Source organism: Dipodomys merriami, unplaced genomic scaffold (assembly GCF_024711535.1).
Source record: "Dipodomys merriami isolate MVZ:Mamm:240054 unplaced genomic scaffold, mDipMer1.0.p SCAF_19, whole genome shotgun sequence".
Lineage (NCBI taxonomy): Eukaryota > Metazoa > Chordata > Mammalia > Rodentia > Heteromyidae > Dipodomys > Dipodomys merriami.
Window position 1 is genome coordinate 1,928,374 of NW_027203270.1, and position 24,127 is coordinate 1,952,500.

The 24,127-nt window shown below is 37.6% G+C and overlaps 1 long non-coding RNA gene across 1 annotated transcript in view; it reads right to left on the bottom strand.

Annotated features, from left to right (window-relative positions):
• Positions 1-9,756: 9,756 nt before the first annotated feature.
• LOC138830566 (uncharacterized) overlaps positions 9,757-24,127 on the bottom strand; it is a 108,532-nt gene continuing 94,161 nt past the window's right edge. Inside the window, exons 2-3 of the long non-coding RNA XR_011373036.1 lie at positions 15,202-15,309; positions 9,757-10,228 (exon numbers count right to left, since the gene is read on the bottom strand). This is a non-coding gene — a long non-coding RNA (uncharacterized lncRNA). The remainder of the gene's footprint in view (positions 10,229-15,201; positions 15,310-24,127) is intronic.

Below are 24,127 nucleotides of genomic sequence, written 5' to 3' on the forward strand. Positions count from 1 at the left end.
TCCTCAGATGGTAGCTCACAATCCCAAGCAGCTGGGATTATAGGCATGAGCCACCCAACATTCCATTTATAGTCAGTCTCTCCAGCAGTCTGCATCTAACCTCACTTACTGAAGTCTGCCTTGGGCCTTCCAAACCTACCTTATGCTCCTTTTAGCTGCCATGTCTGTGGGATCTCTCAAAAAAGAAGAGATAAATGCATGTGGTCAATTTTCTATATTTAGTTGGAAACACAGTACTTTTTATTTAATTGAAAAATGGTTTAGTCATAAAAACTTTCATACCCTTTAACCCTGTAATCTTATTTAATGAAAGTGATTTAAAAATAAAACCACAAGAAAGCTAAAACTACGAATATTATCATGGTGTAAAAGTGATAACAATTAAAATGTCCAACACTAAGTAATGATTCCTTTTAAAACACAGACTTGAGAACCTATGAGATAATACTGGGTAGCTTATAAAAAAAAACTTTAAGTGATAAAACTAAGAGGCAACCTGGGAAAATTCTTATTATAATAATATTAAGTAAAAAAAGACTCATTGCAACTATAAAAATATACATATGTGGGGGAAGATAACAAGAATAAAGACAAATTGTTTTTAAAAAATGTGTGAATCAAGATGCATTGTTGAATGGTAACCCCTTTACACAACTTCTTAAAGATAAGGAAAATATAATTTTAAAAATTGGGTGCGTGATAACATTTCAAAAGCACTCTCTAATTCTATCACATTTGTTTTGTACACAAACATACACACTCACTCACACACACACACACACACACACACACACACACACACACACGAATAAAACCATTCCTATTACAAATGGTTACATTCAGTGACATTCAGTGAAATACACTTGAGCCCAGTTGCTGCTAGGCTGTGAGGTCTCAAAGCAAAACTTCTGAGCAGCTGGCCCCTACCTAAGCTGTGGGGGCATCTTCCCTTCCCATCTGTTAGCAGCTGGGAGACGTTGAGAGAGCTAGCAGACAGTGTTAGTTTGTGCCTGTGATTTGGTTGTTTCAAAATACATTGTGCTTTGCACCTTTGTGCCTCCTGGCACCAAGAAACACAGTGCCTTCCTGTGCAACTTGCTCAGAGGTTGTTTTTCTTTTTGTCTTTTTTTTTTTTTATGTGGATTTCAGCCCCAAACGTGGACTTTTTCATTATTTAAACACCATCAGCAAACTTGTCTCTGAGTATGTACTAAAGGAAAAATGTTATCACCATTGTCACTCATTCCATAAATCACATCCCCACGTAATAAAATAAAGCTTCAAAAACTGGATCCCACTATGGCTGTTCATGAAAGAAGTTGCTTCTACCAAGAGATACTGGTATTGTCTCTGACCACAGGACAGACCCAAGCTAACTCTTTGAACACGGATCATCAGCTCAAGACCAGAGAATGTCATCTTGAGCAGCTCAAGTAGAAGTGGAAGGATTTGGTAGTATTTTAGTCCCAACTATGAGCTGTACATAAATCCAACACGCCCCCCCCATGGAACTGTCCATGGAAAGATGATGAGCTTTTCGATATCAAATACCAAGACAATCTTTACACATGAGACTGAAAAACATCTGCCTGTAGGAATCTCTTCAAATGTTAGCTAGTTTTATCGTTAGAATAACTTTGTGAGGCAGATGCTGATTTTACTCAATTCATAGATTAAAAACACTGAAGCCCGGATTGTTTAAGTAACTTGTCCAATGTCTTAGTCGCACAACTTGTAGGCAGTTAAGGGTGGGAATCAATTTCAAGCCATCGGAGCTCGTGATGAGGTACTTTGTGCTCCTCTTGAATACAGACTCACCTACAAAACCTGCTTCTATTTACTGGAGCCAGAAAAAAAGAACAAGGTGTGGGGTGAGGGTTTGAATCCATTTCTACCTGTCAAGTATTTAAATATTTAAATATTCACAGACCTTTCTGCCATTCCTCTGGGCATTCTCCTTTCTTCCAGGATTCTTGAATCACTCAACACTGGTGACAACAAATCTTACAGGCTATCAGTCTCTGCTTCACAGCCCAGCTGAGCTTGACCAAGAGAAACCTCCTTTGTTTTCATATGTAAAATTATTTCACAGTGGGCCTCTGATGGCTATGTATGCCAAGGTTGAGCCAGTGTATGGTTCCCTGGCCAGAGCAAGCAAGAGTAGCTGGTATATTAGAATGCAGTTTTCCTCACTCAGTTTCAAAGACTGGATTTTCATATTCCCTAGAGATATTTTTGTTCCCCAGTAGGGAGAGGGGGGCTGGGAGAAAGTAATAGTAAAGTTCCCAATCTATCTCTGTTTTGTATACTAGCACTGGAAAATCTGCCACTGGATAAAACTGGCTAATGCTTGTTTCGAATATGTGAATTCTGCCTCATGCTGATAAACCCTCATCTATTAGTAGGAGCCGCTTCATTAGAATTAAAGTTATGTTAATAGAACCGAGTGTTTCTACTGACTGAACACTAGACCAGTATAGACATTTTGATGCATAACGTTGGCCCACATTTAGCCTAACAATATTCAGTAATTGTCTTAAATTTTCCCCAAATATACCATTCATACATGCTGGACCCATGCTGCATCAAGCGTAAGGGTAAGCTTAAAGGTAAGCTTATAATGGAACTTCTATCACCTGGTGGTTCTGAGACCAACTGAGCATTATAGTACACATCTGTTAGTAGTGAGGCTGGCATGAGCAAACTTACTGTACTACCAATCATATAGAAGGGTAGCAATACAATTATCCATAAATAATACAGTAGTAAATAATGCCATTATTTATGACCATTAGATAATGGTCATAAAAAAACTACCTCACTGATTTAAGTGTTATCTTGTTATTTGTAACATCTTTCCTCTATATAAGAAAGCTGTTGTATGCCACATTCATCCAGATGAAGCCTCATAAAGCTCATGTCTCTGGGTCGCATCAAGATTCCACCTGCAGTAAGTGACTTATCTCATCTAGGTTTGTGAAAGTGCACGCTACGATGAGATTGCCTAACAACGTACTTTCCAGAATATATCCCTGCCATTAAGTTGCACATACTTAAATCAATAATAATGCTCCATGTCACAACGTAAAAGTGATATGACTTACGGTCTTGCATTTAGCTAGTGGTACCCAACCCAATGTCCAGGAAGAAAAGTTCTTCATCTTGTTAGCTTCCAGCGCTTGATTTCTCCTGAGTCAGAGAGCATTAATCCTCAAAGGCAGTCTATCAGGTATGGCAGTGGCCACTGTCTGTTTTTCTTAAGAAGGTAATATTTGGATCAAAGATGGGCTAGGAAATCGAGAGATTTCTCACTAAAAACTACTTGCCACATCCATTAAGACCTCCAGACACCCAGATCGAAACTAGAAGGTTAATAATGGCAAAGAAGTCCCTTGCCTAATCTTTATCTGGACTCCACCCAGGCTCTCTAGGCTCCATAGCAGTTCAGTTACCATAGCCTTTGTATATGATTGGAAATAGTGCCTTACTAAGCAGGATTTTGATGAGAAAATTGAAAATGAAATCAGCAATTGATGGAAAAGAATAGGTTTTCAGTATGTGACTGATTTGTACCAAGTCAAGTCCTTTATACAGGTGGAAATATTATTTCTTATATCTCATTTCTGAAACGATAAAAGTATGGTATTTTATGCCTAAAGTAGTTCAAGCTTTTCAAGTTTTAAATAAGTGTTTGATAAATACTTCTTCAAGCAAAGCTCTTGGAGTTACCAAAAGAAACCAGTTTTGTTTTTTTTCTCCACTACTCCAATTGCTTCAACTTATTGTTTCCTTGCTTACTTATTTAAGTAGTTGTTAATTATACTAAAAAAGGCTTATATGGCTTAAAAATCACAGAGAACAAAACAAGAATCACCAGCTAGTCTAGCTTTTCAACATTCTTAATTGCCAATTACTAAAGGCAAGAAAGTTCAATCCCTTTAACTGCTCTTCTGTGCTGCCATGTGCCTCTGCCTTTCCAAACAACATGTTTACACTCTGTGTGTGGGGAGGGGGGGGTAAGGGGAGAGTTAGAGGAGGATTGAAGCTTCCCTCTTGCTAGACAGATGTGGTGCTACTTGAGATACACTCCTAGCTTTTTTAAAAAGCGTATTTTTCTCATAGGGCTTCATATTTTTGCCCAAGGACTTCCTTTGGGCTATGATCTTTGTACATAAACCTGGGGCAATGGGTACTCACTACCACATTGGTTTATTGATTTGAGATGGAGTCTCCCTAACTTTTTGCTTGGGATGGTTTCAAACACTGACCCTCCCAATCTTCATTTTTGAATAGATGATACTCTCTCTCTTTATGAAAGTTCTAGAATTTGAACTCAAGTGTCGTGCTCTGCTTGCTTGCTCATAACTGGGACTCTTTCACTTAATCCACAACTCTAGCTTGGCTTTTTCTGGTTATTTGAAGGTAGAATCCCTCAGCCTTTTCTGCCTGATCAGGCTTTGAACTGCAATCCCTCAGAGTAACCAAGGTATCAACCCCCAAAGTAACCAAGATTACAGGCATAAACTGTAATCTGGTACCTGACTGATAATCCTCTCTGTGCATACCAGAGATCACCCACTGAATTTCCAAGCTTTGTTTAAGTACATATTTATCACTATCTTTACTTTTACTGAATGCCATTATACGTAAGTGAATCATAAAGTCCTTTACTGAATATGTTTTTATTCTGATTCTCTTACTTACTTTGTCATACTTAGTCATATGAGAATTCATGACCAATTCATTCCCAAGATCTCCTCAGATATAGACTTTTCAAAGTACATTTGAATCCATCTTAGTCCATTTTTGTTGCTGTAACAACACCCGAGATTGGATAATTTTTTTAGAAAAGAAATAGATGCTTACCTAGCTCAAGATTATTGGGGGCTGCAAATGCAAGAACATAGTCCTAGCTCATGCTTGGTACCTGGTGCCAGCCTCTAGGGGTCTTAAAATAGTGAGGGTATTGCATAGGGAGGCAGAGCAAGTATGCTAGCTTGGGTCTCTCTTCTACTTCTTATAAAGCCAGTAATGACATAATAGGAGCCCACTCTCATCTAATCCTATCTCCCCAGATCTTCTTGTCCAAGTGCCATTAACATATAAATTAATTTCCTAACACATGAACTTGTAGGGGATACATTCAAACCATAAAAAACACATTAATTAACTCATGTAGTTCATCTCTCTCTCCCGCCCCTCCTCCCCCGCCCCGCATCCTCCAGGGCCCTTCTTCCTCCTACACAATCTTGAACTGGCTACTTGCCACCTTCCTGTCCCTGAGTCTCCATTCATAATCATCCTACAAGGACTCCATCATCTTCTGTCAAATACCCACACTCTCCTGGGTCCAATGTTTATTTTTTCCCTTTATTTTCTTCTCTGTTTAAGCAAAAATGATCTTCTACTAACTCCCTGAGAAAGAGGAAAGGAAATAAAATTTTTGAGATGTTTGACATAGAAGACATGTTCATTTTGCCATCATTATTTGACTACTTATACAAGTTGAAATTGAAACCAAAACCTTGAAGTTTGAAGGTAATGTCTCCATTGTGAACAAACTTCCAGAGTTGAATGAGCTGATAACCAATATTCTTTTGCATGTAACTCTTCTCTCTCTCTCTCTCTCTCTCCTCTCTCTCTCTCTCTCTCTCTCTCTCTCTCTCTCTCTCTCTCCCTCTCTCTCTCCCAAATTATATGATGATGATCAATCTTCAGTTGTCAAACCCTACCAAACTTATCCTTAAGGTGTTTATTTTTTTAATTTCTTTTACACTTTATTTATGAGAGAGTCTCTCAACATCAGCTTCCAAAAAATGATATTGAATATTTCATCTTCCATCTTGTTCTTAACTCCCCAAAGCTTTTTCTGTCTCATTTAATATGCCCTTTAGTCATACCCTGTGTCTGTTTCTGCCATATCTCAATGAAAACATACCTTTCCTACATGAAAGTCTTTGCCATTTCTGCCAATGCCATCTCAACTTTATCTAAGATTGTTCTTTTCTTCTCTATCATGTCTGACCTGGTAGAAGTTTTCCTCAGGGTTTTGATAATCTTCAGTAGTAAGGGCCCCGCAATGCAAAGAGAAATCTCTAAATGTGGGTAGAACTTTTGGCCAAGGAAATATGGCCCAGGCTGTTTTGTTAAGAGTTTCTCAGCTTTAGTATCTCTTTTCCCTGGGTCAATCCATCTTCCTGAGACAGAAATACCTTTCTCTTCACTTGGAAGTGTAGCCTGAAGCCAAAATGAGATAGGAAGGCAAATAATGTCATGTTTCTGTATGTAAGTTTCTACTATCTTCTCTCTTTCCAACAATGTGCTCTACCCACAGCTGTGCCTAGATTCTCTCATTCCAAAATCTCCTGGCTCAACTTGGCAAGAAGTTGATCCCCAGTCTGCTCCCAGGATGTTGGACAATGTCACTAGAAAGCAGAGGTCTGTGAGAAGGGTCTTGTGTACCTGCACTGCATGGAGAACATTAAATCTCAGCTCTCACTTTCAATTTCCTCCTTTCTCACATTAAGATGGTGTGGTATCAACATTTCTGAGATTCCCAAAGCTTTTCAAGGTACAGAATCGTGTTTCTGGCTTTCTACCATTGTCAGCTTAAGTTTCAAATTTCTCCCTTCTGACCAATTTGCTACCATCCAGAATTCAAGTGTTTGTCAGGGCAATTTCATGTGCCATTCTCTCCTTCCTTTGGGTCTGTACCTTTTTAATCTGGAGGGACTTTTTTAGCAAGGAGATTTCAGTAGGAAACTATGATAAAAGTAAGTGTTTTACCTGTCCCAAACATCAGGTTTTTATTTATTCATTCATTTATGTATTTACTTATTATTTATTTTGTTGATCATGGAGCTTGAACTCAGGGCCTGGGTACTGTTCTTGAGCTTATGTGCTCAAGGTTAGTGCTCTACCACTTTGTAAGCCATAGTTCAGCTTTCATTTTTCTAATGGTTAATTGGACATAAGAGTCTCACAGACTTTCCTGCCAAGGCTGGCTTTGAACCATAATCTTCAGATCTCAGCTTCCTGAGTAGCTAGGATTACAGGCATGAGCCACCAGCACCTGGTTTTTATTGTTTTTCCACATCAACAATTAACAGAAACTGGTAGCAGTGGTTGCCTCCAGGATAAAAAGATTCAAGTGAGATTCTCTGTACAAGAATATGTCCATATGCATGGTTTTACTCTTTCAATATCCTACAATCAACCTTGATCTGAAAATACTAAGTGGGGCTGGGAAGATGGCTCAGAGGTAGAGTACTTGCCTTGCATGCCTGAGGCCCTGGGTTCAATTCCTCAGCACCACATAAAGCAAAGTGAAAAAAGCCGGAAGTGGCGCTGTGGCTCAAGTGGTGGAGCGCTAGCCTTGAGCTGAAGAGCTGAGGGACAGCGCCCAGGCCCAGAGTTCAGGCCCCATGACCAGACACAAAAAAATAAATAAATAAAATGAAAATGCTAAGTGGAAATTCTAAAAATAAAAAAATTCATAATATATAAATTGTGTAATTAAAAAAAACTCAGATAATTCTGCTTTTTCCTTTCTGGAACAGAATCATTCCTCTATTTAGTATATCTTTGCATTATATGCTACCTGCCCAAAGCATGACTGATTTAGCATGATATCACAGAGGTTTTTTTTTACTTAGTAATACCTCAAAGCATAAGAAAACCAAAGCCAGCAATTCAGACAGGCTAAGGAAAACCCCTCATTCACTTTATATATGAAAACTCTCCAGTCAAGAAAAAGAAAGACATTACATACCAAGTTCACTAACATTTAGCTAAGAACAACTTTTCTATTTGTGAAATTACAAGAAGGAACAAGGAGCTTGAGACAATTTTACTGCCCTAGCTCAAACTGTAAGAGTTACAGCCATAGTGTATGATGAGTAGTTAGTAAAGAATATGGACATACAGGAAATATCATCGATCACTGATAGCTATCAGTGGCTAAAGCAATGGGTTGATATCCAGATGTGACCATCCAGTTAAGGACCAACGTCCCACCTGGATGCATCTACCACTCCTTGATGCTCTGTCAACCGACTCTGTAATAACAGGGATTGCAAATAAGTGATTCAATTTAAAAAGGATGCCTGTATTCTTAGGAGAGGATCACAAAGGCTCAATAGCTATGTGCATAGAATCATATAAAATAATATTTCTTGAACCCCCCTAAAAATAGAAACTAGGGGTTGCTGTTTTTGTTTTCCCATTGCCTTGTTTGTTTATCTGTCTTTGGGAGGGTAAGGCGGGCACAGAAAGGGTGGGACAAATGGAGAACAAATGCAGCAGTGGTACTCACAAGACACAATGCTGAAAATGAACTATACAGGGCTGGGAAGGTGGCTCAGTGGTAGAGTGCTGGCTTTGCAAGCATGAGTCCTTGGGTTCAATCTCAGCACCACATAAGCAGAAAAAGCCAGAAGTTGCGCTGTGGCTCAAGTAGTAGAGCATTCGTCTTCAGCTGAAGATCTGAGGGACAGCGCCCAGGCCCATAGTTCAGGCCCCACAACTGACCAAATAATAATAATATTATTAATTTTAAAAAGAAAATGAGCTATACAACTTGTGGGTGGGGACAGAAAGGAAAAATTGTTACAGAGCAAAGGAAAGAGTAACATTCTTCAAAAAGAAATATATTCCTTACCTGACTAATGTAACTGTTACCCTCAGTACATCACCTTTACAATAACAATAATATATAATATACACTTATATATAAGAAAACCTATGTCTTTGGTGACATATATTTTTAGTAATATGAAAAGAGATATGCCTCCTTCCTGTGTATAGACATAGACACATACACATAGAAAACAAATTCATACTCCATGTACCAATGTTTTTCTTTCCAACTGCAAGGTAAATGTGGATGATTAACAAGTAAGAGAGAAAGGGGAATAGATTGGATGGGATGCATTTTCTCAAAGTACACTGTGCATGCATGGAACTATCACAATAAATCCCTTTCTTATTACAAATAGATACTAATACAAAGATAAAAAGTTTTAAAGTGAGATATTAATAGTGATGCTATATAATATCCATTGAGAAGTTTTCACAGTCAGGGGTATCTACAAAGGAGCGAATCTGGCCAGTAGCTTGCCTGTTCTTTTTTCTGTGTGCATAACATTTGTCATTATTTTTCATCTGATTTTACAAGATTCTCAGCAATGGTGTGACTTGTACCTGTTTGTGCTATCAAGAATGCAACCTTCAATGGTGCCTCTACAATTCTAACCCTTTTTTCCCCTTTAGAAACAAGTGCTGCACAACATCAGCCTGGGAAACATTGGTTTGTCCTTGTTCTATGAAAACCCACTTCATTTAGTGAAAGGTCATGGGCTTTGTTTGTAAATGACATAAAAGCTTTGATGGTTTCATACTCCAACTTGCAACAGAGCTGGCAGAACTTGGGAAGTGCCAGCCTAATAACAACCATATTTAATTAGCAGCCACCATACTTCTCACTTATCCATATGGCCTTTTCTGTCATCCTTTCCTTTCATTACTCTTTTTCTTTTCCCTTCCTCCCTCCCTTCCTCCCTCCCTCCCTCCCTCCCTCCCCCTTCCTCCCTCTCTCCCCCTCCCTCCCTTCCTCCCTCCCTCCCTCCCTTCCTTCCTCCCTCCCTCTTCCCTTATTTCCTTCTTTCCTTCCTTCCTTCCTTCCTTCCTTCCTTCCTTCCTTCCTTCCTTCCTTCCTTCCTTCCTTCCTTCCTTCCTTCCTACCTTCCTTGCTTCCCTTGTTGCTTCTTTTGATTAAGCTGTTCTGAAACTCGTAAAGCCCAAGCTTGAACTCACAATCTTCCTGCCTTGGTGCTGGGAGTACAGGTGTGTACACCGCCATGCCTGGCTCTTCACAGGACATTTTCTATTCTCCACTTGCTTATTCTTCCATTGCTGATTTGTAAGCTTGTGGTTCTTCATTTCATTCATTCATTCATTTCATGGTAATCTAGTGCTATTTGTTGCTCATATTCCCCAGCTTTAAGATCAGAAGTTCTCTCAGATGACTTGTATCTCTCTCATTCTTATTTGTATGAGCATGTTCTTACTATGTGGCATAATGTCTTCTCCAGGATAATCTTCTCTTTCTTTCCCCGTTTGCATGGCCATTTGGTTTGTTTTATTACAGAGAGGCATTAGAAACTAAGATTTGGGTGCTAGAGGTGGTCATTGCTGCTTTCAGAGTGTCCTAGCTTCTGGACCTTCTTGCCTAACAAAAGAAAGAAATGTGTGAATACTTCACTACTATAGATAGCTAGATTACATAGACAGATCGATAGATAGACAGATATCGCACAATATCAAACCGAGGAACAGTGATACATATTCATAAATAGGTAGAGAGATAGACAGATCCAACACCATCAACCTTGAGAAATAGTAATACATATTGATACTGTTACATATGTAATGTTTCTATATCTATTCATCTCTAATTATATCATATTAAGATAAATGAGTTCCTGCAGATATCAGTAACTCCAATACCATATGAATCATTCTAGTGTTTTCTGCTTGCTTGCCTATAATCTCTGTCTAAAAAAGATGACCATGACTGCCATCATGCTCTATTTATGTACTTAATTTCCAATTCTATTACTCATGTATAGGGCTTTGGCAATTATAAACTAGTACCTTTGTAGAGGTGGAAAATTCTTTATTAATGGGAGTTCAGTTCTCATGTCTACAAGAAAGGTCCTTTCACCTGTAATTAATCTTGTAGATTTCACAACTTCCAAAGTCACTTATGTCAGCACCTCTCCCCCGGTTCCTCACTGAGAGAGTCCCATGCATTCACAATATCGCTGAACTCTTTAGTTCCAGTTGGCACTCCATCCTGAGATTCCTTAAACTCTAACTGCATCTTTTCTTTAAAAAAAAATATATTTAAAGTTTCACTGTTTGTTTGTCTGCAAGTTTTGACAAGTGTCATGTTGTCATGTTCTCATCACAATATCGCACAACATATTTTTACCACCCTAAAAATATTCTTGTGTTTTGCCTATCAATGCTGCTCCCTACCACAGTCCCTCACAACTATGATTGTTTACACACTATTGTTTATGCCTTCTTCAGAATATTGTCCATAACCATGCCTCCTCTTCTGACACATTTCAGTTACCCTATCTCTTTGAATGTACCTGATGCCCCTAATTCCAAAGTTGCCCAGGCTTGGCAGTTTGCCCTGTGATCTCAGCTTTTGGACACATCCAAAGAAATGTCACTGATTTTCCCCCATATGTCTAGCTTTGTCTTACTTTAAAGATGACAGTGACATTTCCCACACTCTATATTAGAAGTTGATATGGTTTTTATACCTCAGTGAATCACTGAGTCACTAATCTATTTCTGTGCATTTGGGATATAACATAACATGACATGACCACAGAAAGGCAAATGTAATGAACAGCAACAATCACACACAGCATAGTGACACCATAACTTGCCACTATTCATGGAAAGATAATTTCATTCCATGAGTGGTATGGCATTTAAAATGGACTGACAAGAACTTCCTAGAGGGACCTAAGCAAGCTGAGAAGTATAAGTATAGTGGCACACATCTGTAATCTTGGCAGGTGATTAAGGCAGGAGGTTCATGTTCAAGACCAGCCTGGGTTGAACAGTGAAACTGTGTCTCAAAGAAAGTAGGGACATTGCATCATGCTTTAGAAATCACAAATTGAACATTTTCCTTTTGTGAAATATGTGTTTCTTACAAATAAAAATGTTTTCTAGCCAGGCACTGGTGGCTTATGCCTGTAACCCTAACTACTCAGGAGGCTGAGATCTGAGGATTGTGCTCCAAACCCAGCCTGGGCAGGGAAGTCTGTAAGACACTTAACTCCAATTGACCATCAGAAAACCGGAAGTGGCACTGTAGCTTAAAGTAGTACAGCTTTAGCCTTGACTGCAAAAGCCCAGGGACAGCATCCAGGTCCTGAATACAAGCCCCATGACCAAAAAAAAAAAAAAAAAAAAGAAGCATTTTCTCATTAAGTTTTGCTTTAAAGCCAGCAAAATGTAGGTGTGCTACCTGATGAAATGTCAGAATTTATATTGTGCAAAGGTTCTCACTAGACAGGTTTTTACAATTTTCACTTAAGGCATGACAGCTTGTCAGAGAACACAACACTAATGGTAAATCCAGTGAAGTGAGATGATAGAGAACTAAGTTTCACTCACTTTCGTGCTCATTCATTTTCTTATGAAAATACTGTACAGAGGGGTTACAGTTACATGAGCAAGGTAATGAGTACATTTCTTATCCAGCATTGTTGCCTCTTCCTTTGTTCTTCTCCTACCATCCCATCCCTCCCACCTCCTCAACTACACTGCCCCTCCCCACCTAAATTGTAAAGTTCGTTTTCTGACATAGCATCTTATACATCTCATTGTTGCAATGGGTCAATCTGTATCCCTATTTAAACAATTTGTTTTCACCCTTCGCCTCCCCAAATTATACCAACATCAAATACAGTGAAAACAAGGATTATACCACGGGGGAGGGACATATAAAGCAACAAAAAAATCACATGGTACCTTATAAATACGTTAGAAACAATAGCAAGGAAGAAAAAAAAACACTTGTGTCCCACTCTTGGGGTTCATTTTGCTTAACATCATCTTATCTGAGCTTTTCTGCTTGTCCCAGACATATACTAGTTATTGCAAATAAGGGAAACCATGGGACCTATGTTTCTTTTGGCCTGGCTTACTTCACTTAATATAATTTTCTCCAAGTCTTTCCATTTACTAACAAATGGGTGATGTCATTCTTTCTGATGGAGGCATAGAATTCCATTGTGTATATATACCACATTTTCTTGATCCATTCATCTACTGAGGGGCATCTGGGTTGGTTCCATATCTTAGCTATGGTAAATAATGCTTCAATAAACGTAGTTGTGCTGGTAGCTTTAGTGTGGTCTTGTTGGTGATCCTTCGGGTAAATGCCCAAAAGTGGGATTGCTGGGTCATAGGGGAGCTCTATGTGGAGTCTTTTGAGGAACCTCCATACTGCTTTCCAAAGAGGTTGAACAAGTTTACACTCCTACCAACAATGCAGCAGGGTTCCCTTCTGTCCATATCCCCTCCAGGATCTGTTGTTATTAGATTTCTTGATTGTAGCCATTCTAACTGGGGTGAGGTGGAATCTCAATGTTGTTTTCATTTGCATTTCTTTTATGGCTAGAGAAGTTGATCATTTCTTCGTATGTCTATTGGCCATTCTTATTTCTTCTTCAGAGAAGATTCTCTTTAAGTCTTTAGCCCACTTATTTATGAGGCAGTTGTTTCTTTGAGGATTTGTTGTTGGGGGATTTAATTTTTTGAGTTCCAGGTATATTTTAAATATGAGACTCTTGTCTTTTGTATGGCTAGTGAAGATCTTCTCCCAATCCGTGGGCTTTCTATTGATCTTGCTAGCTATGTCCTTTGCCATGCAGAAGCTCTGCAATTTCACGCAATCCCATTTGTCCAACCTTTCTTTGATTTGTTGTGTTTCTGGGTCTTTATTAAAAAATTTTGGCCTGTGCCAAGGAGACCTAGGGTTTCTCCTATTCTGTCTTGTAATGTTTTCAGGGTGTCTGTCTTGACTCCAAGGTCTTTGATCTATTTGGAGTTGATTCTGGTACAGGGTGATATATAAGCTTTAGTTTTCTACAGGTTATTAACCAATTTTGCCAGCACCATTTACTGAAGAGGCTGTCTTTCTTCCATTCTATTGTTTTAGTTCCCTTATCGAAGATTAGATGGCTACAGGTCTGTGGGTTCATTTCTGAGTTTTCAATTCTATTCCATTAGTCCCGAGGTCTCTTCTTGTGCCATTACCAAGCTGTTTTGATTACTAGTGCTCATTCATTTTTATATTCTCACTGACTACACTCCAAATACCCCAATACTCAGATATATAGATATAGATATATACATATAGATATATTTTTTTCTTTGATGATATCTTTGTTCTATTAAGACACTGTAACAAAAATACCAGTATATGAGTAGCTTACAAACAATATAGACTTATTTCTTATGGTTCTGGAGGCTGAAAAGTTCAAGGCTAAGATCTGACAAATTCGTGTCTGTTGAGGGCCTGCCTCTTAGTTCAGCAATAGTGTCTTTTCACAGAACCCACACATGGCGGAGAGGACTACCCTAGTCTTTCAGGTCTGTTTATAAAGCCACTGACTTCATTGAATGGTAGTCATCATGATGTAACAGCCTCCTTCTTCAAGCCTGACTATCTCATACTAACATATTAAAGATTATAATTAAATGAGTACCTTTTTGAGGACCCATGCAGACCATCATAAGAGGCATCTCATGTTATTATAATTGTGACAATCTCCAAGTGATGAAAATGTCCATAGATGGAATTCCTTTGTTCTTCAAGGATCAAATGAACATTCCCTTTGCTTCCAATAAGTTCAATTTTATGATTAAATAATTTGCCATAGTTCACTATGGAAAATTAATTGATAGCAGTAACTAACATTTCAGGATAACTCTTCTCTTCCCTCTGGCTTTCAACTTTTTTTTTGCAGGAAGTGATATGATGGCTTGCTTTAAATCCTTCTTGGTGGACACTTTAAAGTTCCCTTATTTGCAATATCTAGTATATGTATGAGTCAAGCAGAAAAGGTCAGATAATGTGATGTTAGGAAAATTAACCCTTAGATATGTATTTAAATGTTTTTTTTTCATGCATTTGTTTCTAATGCATTTATAAGATTATTTCTTTGTTGCTCTGTATGTCCCTCCCCCACAGTATAACCCCTGCTTTCACTATATTTGATGTCGGTATAATTTGTGGAGAAGGGGAAAAACAAGTCGTTTAAGGATACAGATAGACCCGTTGCAACAATGAGAAGTACAAGTTGTCATGTCGAAAACGAACTTTACAACTTTGGTGGGGGGGGGGGAGGATTGGGTGGGAGGGCCGGGGGAGGCTGGGAAGGGATGTGAAGGGTAAACAAAGGAGGAGGCTGCAATGCTTGATAAGAAATATACTCATTATCTTGCCCATGTAATTGTAACCCCTCTGTACAGTATGTTCACAAAAAAAAAAAGTTTGTCTCTTAGCCTAACATGAATCTTTTGGTCCAAGTTTCAGTCACTGAGAATTTTGTTCAAATTTGTTTCAATGTTTATATCCTACAGACATGATGGTTACCTACTTACAGGTTTGGTCTATTCTTTCTTTTAAGCAGTTCCCTGTGCCAAGTCAGCAAGCAACATGAAGGTGTCTATTTCTTCTTGTTCAGCAAGGTGTGGATCACAAGATAAATCCTTCAAAAAAGAGGAGATTTTTTTTCATAATTTGTCTCCTCAGAGAGCAATTGTATTGCAAACTCTATGTTTATCCATTGGAGTACTTCTGGAAGATGGCATTATAACAGGATCAAAGTGTCAGGAAATAGTGTAGTATTGTTATAGTACCATATTCTTAAATTCTTTCTATAAAAAATTTGATAGTCTAATCAATGACAGACCAAAAACTGGAAACTTTACATCCATTGCTTTAGCATCTTTGACAGATTTGCTTCCACTTAGTTGGATTAACTTCTTCAACAGTCATATTTAAAATTCAAATACCATTTCACCGATGTGAGTAATTTATAACTCCTTGTCTTAGAGAACTTGCCATAAAGCAACATTGCTAAATATTATACTGCTTTTAGAGGCAATATATACCAGCATGGAAAACAATTGCAGATTTTTATAACACAGGTTATAAATCTGTAGTATCTAAGCCATATTGATAGGTTCATGGAATATAAAAAGAACACTGAAAAATAGTAACCCAGAAACAAGTCTGTGTATCTATAACAAAACTTAGTTATTTAACAGTCATGGACTTTTAAAAATTAACAAACAATAACCTACTTGATAAATAGGGCTCAATTGTTAAGAATTAAAAATAACCTTTGAACTTTCATATCATTTTCATGGATGGGAAAAACCTACAAATACAGTGATCTCCAAGTATTGGTGAGGATGTAGAACATAACAGGACCTCTGAAACACTAATTTTTCACTGTAGAAAATATTTAGGTACATCCTAGTAAATTTGAATGCATATTCTTCACAATCAGAAATTCTGTTCCAAAACACCTATGCTCACAACCCTTCCTAGTCCAATATTCTCCTTTGATAATACATCATTTAAGATGCTTTCTGTATCATTCTTAAGTAAAATTAATAAACAATAAACTTACCTGCACACTTCATTTTAAGAAGTCAATATAAACAAGATAGTCAAGGAACTGGTGTGAAGCAAACTAAACCTGTAACATCGTTTTGAGCTCTTGATGTAATACAGGGAAAGAAGGAACTTCCTGTAGCAAGAGGAACACCATTCTTTGAAGAGTGGTAAATCCAGGGAAAAGGATAAATCGTTTCGAAGACATCTTTATTTTTCAGTTAAAAACACTTCAAAGTCACAGAAATTCAATAATATGAAGCCTGATGTGGGTGGCTGACACCTGTAATCCTCGATACTTGGGAGGCTAAGACAGGATGGTCATGGTGTGAGAAAAGTCCGTAAGCCTCCACCTGTTCATGTAGATGTAAATATTAAAATGTTCATGGGAATTGCTATGGTTTAGATGTGAATGTCTCCGATTAACTGTTTGGTCCACAGGGTGGTACTACTGGGAAGTGGTGAAACTTTTAGGCAGGGCCTAGTGGGAGGTTTTCAGGTCATTGGAGGCATATCTTCAGGGGACTGGAGGATCCTGGAACCTTCCCATTCTCCCTGCTAGTAAAGTGCACAGTTATACCCCAACACATGCTTTCATCTTGATGTGCTATTTCACCACAGGCCCAAAGCAGTAGAGACAACTTGGCAAGGAACCTGTACCTCAAAAACCATAAGCCAAAGTAAATCTCTTCTCTTTGTAACAGAATTATCTCAGTATATTTTTTTTAGAGTAACGGAAAGCTGACTAACACAGTAATGATAACAGCTTAAAGAATTGATATCTCCGACAGGTATGATATTGATCAAGATGCATTATATTCATAAATTGCTTTGTTAAATGGCAACCCCATGTGCAACTACTTAAAAAATAATAACAATAAAATTAATACCTCTGAGAGGAGGGAGCTATCAAGAAAGATCTGTGAGTATGAACTTCTTTCTGTTTGATAATGTTATGCAATAGGGGCATAAATCTTCAATATAGCTTATATCTTTATAAAGGACAATACAATAATTTCATAAAGTCTCTTTAGACAAACAAACAGAATGATTTATGCAGTTTATGATTTGAGAGACACCTAGTTTGGGAACTTGGTTCTGTTACTTAAATCTTAAAAAAATCACCAACATCCTCTAAATATTAGTTTTCCTTCATATAAAATGAGGATAAAAACAGAAACTTCAATATAGGGATGCTATAGGCAGTAGAAATGACAAGTAGCCTATTTCCTTTGTACCAAAGAAAAAGAACCTCTGTTTAAAACACACCTTATATATTCTGCATTAGTTTTAATAAGCAATCTTCTTCTACACTTTGTCAGATTAGTTGTCAAAATAATGTGTATCAGTCGCTGACAGAAACAGTGAATATGTGAACTCTAGTTACTTGTCATCTAGCTGTCTGTTGTTCAAATCCCATTTATGAGAACAGGCATTTATGGAGGCTTGTGAGAAGGACATTCTATTCATCTATTCTCAAGAAATGATAAATTTTATCCTTGGATCAAAATCACACCAGTGGAGAGCTGCATACCTGAATGGCATCATTCTGAGTGTTATCAAATTTACTTGACAGAATTGAACTTTGCTGTTCTAATATTGCCTTGTTTTGAGAGATGCTATAAGAAGCAACTGAGCAAACTTTGCTCTTGAATTTTATTGCCAGGATAGAGTTCAGGGTGTTATTATCTGAATCGAAAAGTATTTTCTTTATGAAGACCCAAGGGAGAAATTCTTTCTCAGCTCAGCAAGATGAAAACCTTAAACAACTGGGACTGTTTTTATCTTGTGGACAATATGGGTATTTTGAACCAAGTATATTTCCTTATTCACTTTAGTCTCCAAAAAATGTACAGTCTGGTCTGCAGTCCATCTCTAGTGTCTCAATAAAATAACCTGGTGCACATTTCTGAGAGATAAAGTAAGTTCTGAACATCTTATCCATATGATCTCTTTGCCTCAATCTTTTCAAGGATTTGTTTTCTATGTAACGTTGAAAGCTGATTCGAATTCTTAAGAGAGAACATGATAACATGAGGATAGAATAAAAGAAAATCTGGCATGAATAAGTAATAATAAAATAAGTAAATTCTCCAGATCACCCATCATTGAACTTTACAAGTAGCATGTGGTCAGCTGATATTTGTTATAGTGAAAAAAAGAGAAAACTTTCCACCTTCTACCAGCCACCCTACTTCCAGATTATATATGTTCATAAGGTTGGACTGGGAATGAGAAAGGCCTATGAACTGCTGAGAAGCAAAAAATGAATACTTTGATACTTTGTGAAGAATACTCAACATTTCCTAACAAAATGGCCTAGCTACTCTTCAAGGCTCATTCAGACACCATCTAGTTTCTAAAATAGAAGTTGTAAACAAAGGTGTCTCCATCCTGTGAGATGCTGAAAACTGTCTCTAATCACTTAAAATTTGTTTTATGATAACTTACTTTGAAATATAGACATGAAGATAGATGACAGATTAGATAGATGCATAGATACATAGATAGATAGATACATAGATGCTTGGAGTCAGTATATCATGACAGAAGAGCATGATAAAGCAAAAACACTCACCTCATGGCCAGGAAACAAAAAGACAAGAAAGAAGGAGAACAAAATCCTCTTCAGAGACATCCCTCTAATGGTCTCTCACTGGGCTTTACCTCCTGATAGTTCCATGGATACCAAGTCTCTAACACATGGGCCCTCCCCATCCATTTGTTAAATGAAAGAGGATAGACTCAAAAGACAACATACTTTTGATTGTATATTTACATACAAATGAAGCAAAATGGTAAGGATAGAAAGCAAGTTAGTGGTGATAAAAGGAAAAGAGGAAATGACTAGAAAAAGGCACATGGAATCAGGAGGAGGAAGCAGAAGTCTTCAGTATTTTGATTGTGTAGTGTTTATACAACGATATATGTTTGTCAAAACTCCCAGAACTCTGCACTAAAATAGTATATTTATAACACAGTAACATGAATAGGAATCTATCAAAGTTTCATTTAGTATCTTCTGAAAATCCTGAGTAGTCCTTCTATTTCTTTATGCAGTAAGTAAACCCAGCTCCTGGCCTATGGTAATATGATTAAGTTTGCCTGTGTGCTGCCATTTCTCTCTGCCTCCAGAGTTAATATTGTCAACCAACTATGGCATTTTATTTCTCCATAAAGCAGTCTCATGAAGAATCTTTCACAGCATGCTTTAGGCAGCCACCAATCATCTTGTGGGACTAGCCTAAGGTAAGAGGTATTTTCTGAGTGACATTCAGGTCATCTGAAACATTTGCAGCTAATCTAAATGTGGTCATGATTCTTACAAAGAGTTCTTTTGTTTCCAAATGACTTTTACCTTATCTATCTCAGTGTAAGAGAAATATAAATACCACCAACAGATCACATTTTATAAATTGCCTCCCATCAATGTTTTACAGGAAATACTTCTCAAAACATCCAGCCAAGTAGGTCACATGATCTCTGGAGGTGACTGTGGCTAAAGGCAGAAGACTTGGGGCCAGAAGACCTGATTTAACTGCTATCTTAGACTCATAATCACTGTATAAACAGAAGGCATGAGGATGGTCCTGAGAGATTAAAAGCAGAAATTATAACACATCCTGTCTTGTCCTAGACACAATGCTGGGCATAGAAGGAGGAACCGAAGAGAAACATTCCTATTACTTCTAATGTCTACTAGAATTGGTAGACATGAAAAACAAAGAGTCACACAAATGAATAAAGACAAACCATTTAGGTTCTATGAAGGTAAACCACAAGTTGATGGAGAGGAAGCCAGCAGTCCAAATAAAAATCCAGCAGAATCCTTTTTGAAGAAGTGGCTTTAATTCTAGAAAACAAAGGAAGTAGAGGTGTTAGCCAAATGAGGAAGACAAGCATATGCCAGGAAGAGCTCTATACTTAGATTTTAAAATGGGAAAACCATAGAACTTTGACAGATAGAACAGTCACTTGTGTTGAAGGAATATATTACCCTAGGGATGCAGTGACTTAATCTCAGGCAGAGAACTTGGACAGGAATCAAGTCACATAAGCCCTAGTAGTTCACTCAAAAGATAAGGTGATGTTAGGGAAATGAACCCTAAGATATGTATTCAAATGTTTTTTTTCTTTCATGCAATTGTTTCTAACACATTTATAAGATTATTTCTTTGTTGCTTTGTATGTCCCTCCCTCACAGTATAACCCCTGCTTTCACTGTATTTGATGTTGGTATAATTTGTGGAGGGGAAGGGGAAAAACAAATAGTTTAAATAGGGATACAGGTGGACCCATTGCAACAATGAGATGTACAAGTCGTTATGTTGAAAACGAACTTTATAACTTTCGTGCAGGGGTGGAGGGGTGGGGAGGATTGAGTGGTGGGGGGCAGGGGGAGGATGGGAAGGGATGGGAAGGGGAAACAAAGGAGGAGGCTACAATGCTTGATAAGAAATGTACTCATTATCTTGCCCATATAATTGTAACTCTGTACAATATTTTCACAATTAAAAAAAAGATTGAAAATTCACCCTAAGGACACTGGAAACCCAAGAAGTCAAGTTACATCCTCAGTAGTACTATGTTAAAACTTGAAGGGAAAAAGAAAAGAGAAAATTTTGAAGGTATGCTCTAAAATGAAATAAGCCCCCAAATTTAGCATCATGGAATTTTATGCATGGAATATCACCTGCCAGAGTATCTATGTCCTCCTTCTCCACTAGATTCAAAGCTTCTGGAGAGCAGCAACCATATTTTGTGAATTATTTTATGCCCAGGGTTTGAAGCACAGTAGGTGCTTACTAGATAACTAGTTGACCCAAAATAGACGGCACAACATGCCTAAACATGAAAACACAGAATATCCCAAAGCCAGTTTCCTGTATGCATTTCGTGTCATGTTCAGAAGTGACTTTTAGTCTGAAGCAGTAAGCCAAAGGGACAGAAAGAGGCAGAGCTATAGATATGTCATCTAAGGGAAAAAAATAACCTTTATAGAGCTGTCATGAATATATACTGATGGGAATTACTCTGAGACTCTTCTGTCATGGTTCCAGCAATGTGGAACACAACCAAAGCCAGCGTGGAGATAAAATTACAGGTTAGAGAGTTTTATTTTGGGAATTTGTTCAAAAGCCAAGACAAACACGCTGAGAACATGAGAACAGCCAACGAGTGACAGAATTTTCCCTCAATGAATCAAGAAAGAGCAGGGAAAGGAATGGCATCCCAGGAGTGGGAACCAAATCATGCTATACTTCTCAAAAGATTAAAAAAAGGGAAAGGTGTGTGGGAAGGTGACTGAGTCTTGGGGTAACATTGGAGAGTTCTTAAACTAACAAGCATCCAAAGGGAAATAGTCAGACTAAAGTAGGATGAAACAGGAGTTATTGTAAAGGTTAATTGCTACAGATTGAATAGTACCACTCAGAAATACTCCCAACTTGAATTCCTAACTGCATGTCTCAGAATGGGACCTTATTTAGAGATAGTGTCTTTACAGAAGTATTAAAGTAAAAAAAAATAGTTTATTAGGGTGGATGCAAATCCACTTTGACCCATGTCCTTTTAAAAAAAGGGAAAATTTGACATAAAGACCTGATTATAAGGAAGACACCATGTGAAGATCTGGACAGAGTGAGGCCTGGTGTAGAGTTCCTCTTTCACAGCCCTGAAGAGACAACACGGCTGACACAGTTGATCCCGAGCCTGAACTCAAACTTCCAGTTCCCAGAACTGGACACAAACTCAATTTCTGTTGTTTAAGCCATATTCTTTGTTATAGTTTGTTATTGCAGTCCCAACAAACCAATATTTAATCAAATCAATCTTCATTTATTGGAGGATTTAAAATTAAAGGGGAAAATTTTGTACTTGAATTCGTAAGTTCAAGTGGAAAAAGATATGTCCTCAGGGTAACATTTGTGAGAAGTAGATTCTGGTAGGAATCTATTCACCAAAAATCATACAAGGATGAAGTCTGGGTTGTTAACATTGGCTAATAACAATAAATAAGAACAGCAGCTCTTAATACATGCCAGCCATCACTTCACCTTCTTTCTATAAAATATAAGATTTATTCCTAAAACTTTACCCATAAGAATAATTAATTTTTGGAACATTGAGACAGTTACAAAACAATCCTTATAACAGATCATGGAAATTCACACTGTCTTCTACAAAGCCATTAATTTGCCATTCCTTGTTCAAGACCAACAATGACCTCTATTTCTAACAACCAATTCTCAGACCTCATATTTTTTAAGATTTAAGCATTTGTACAAAGGAAGCAATAGTAACCACCATTGAACATATCATTTTATAAGTACAATACATCTTGATCAATATCATCCTTCTCACCCTCTGCCTTCCCTCCTATTCTCATCCCTCCCCTTAATTTTCCTAATTTCATAGGATATACATGACTGCAATTACCCTTCCATTTCTCTCTTCATTTGTCCACCACTCTCTTCTTGCCCTCATTCCCCCTGACATCCCAAGTTTCAGTTTCCTGGCATTCATTTTGTTGGACTGTGAGCTCATTTCCAAAGGAATCACATTATTTGAATTCTCCCCTTCATATGCCACACTTGAACTAATACATTTGTGTGAACTTTCATATGACCTCCTATGTGTTTACTTATATATTTATGAATAAGATCTAACTTCCACATAGGAGAGAAAACATGTCCTTTATCTTTTCAAGTAACATAAATTTTTCCAGGTCTCTCTCTTCCTTTGCGAATGACATAATATTATTATTCCTAATGGATGAATAAAATTCAATTGTCTATATATGCCCCCTTTTCTTGATCCATGGAAGGGCATCTGAGCTGTTCTATACCTTGGCTATGTGACTGGTGCAGCAATGAACATGGTTGTGCAAGTGTCATCCCTCATCTTAATTGTACCATGGGCAGTGTCTCAGGCAAAGCACCATCCTTATTCTCAAAATATCCCTTTATTTCATTACTAGCTATTTAGTTTTGGATGATTAATTTATACTCTCTGACTTTTGCACATTGGATAGTTCTGGGATTCTGTTTTCTCTTCTCTTTTCTATCTGTAACTACTTCCTTAATGAGCTCTTAGCATCCCAAGACTTTAAAAAAAACTCTTTAATATTGTATCCCAAATATGTAATGCCAAGAAAGATTTCTTTTCAAAACTTTAAACCCTGATATTTGATGCACATTTACCATCTCTACTTGGAAATTCAGTAGACATTTCAAGTCAGACATGTCTTAAACTTAGCTTCTTACCTTTCCTTTTCCCCCAACCCACTCCATCCACAAAATAAATCCTGATTCATTGGTTTATATATAGATACCACATCCTTTCACGGTCGGAAACCAAAATTTTGACTTCATTCCTGAATCCATTCTCTAAAAGCCAGTGTCTCACCCCTCCACCAGTAATATTCTAGCCCAGTATAATGACTTAACTAGTTCTCTTCTTTCAAACCCATTAACAATTTGTCTTCCCATTGAGGCCTTCCAGAGCCATCCCTATATAACATCATAACCTACTGAACCCACCTTCCCTCCAATTCTTGGTTACCTTAAATCATTTTTTTTCTTTAGTTCATGGTACGTTTGCTCTTTACCTCACATAAAACTTACTCGATTAATTATTTTCATGGTGTGCATCTGCTGGGAAAAGATATTCATCTGTTTTGTTTCTGACACATTTCAAGCATATATAACAAAGCATCTGGTACCTAGGAGACTCCTCACACATCTATGAATGTTAAATGAATATAATTATTTCCAATATGGTTAATAAAGAATGGAATGGAGACTCAGATATGCTGTATTTCCAAATATTAGTGCTTTCTATTGTTACATTTTCCTCTCTCTCTTTTAGATTCTTCAAGACAGCATGAAATTGGCAACAGAGAAA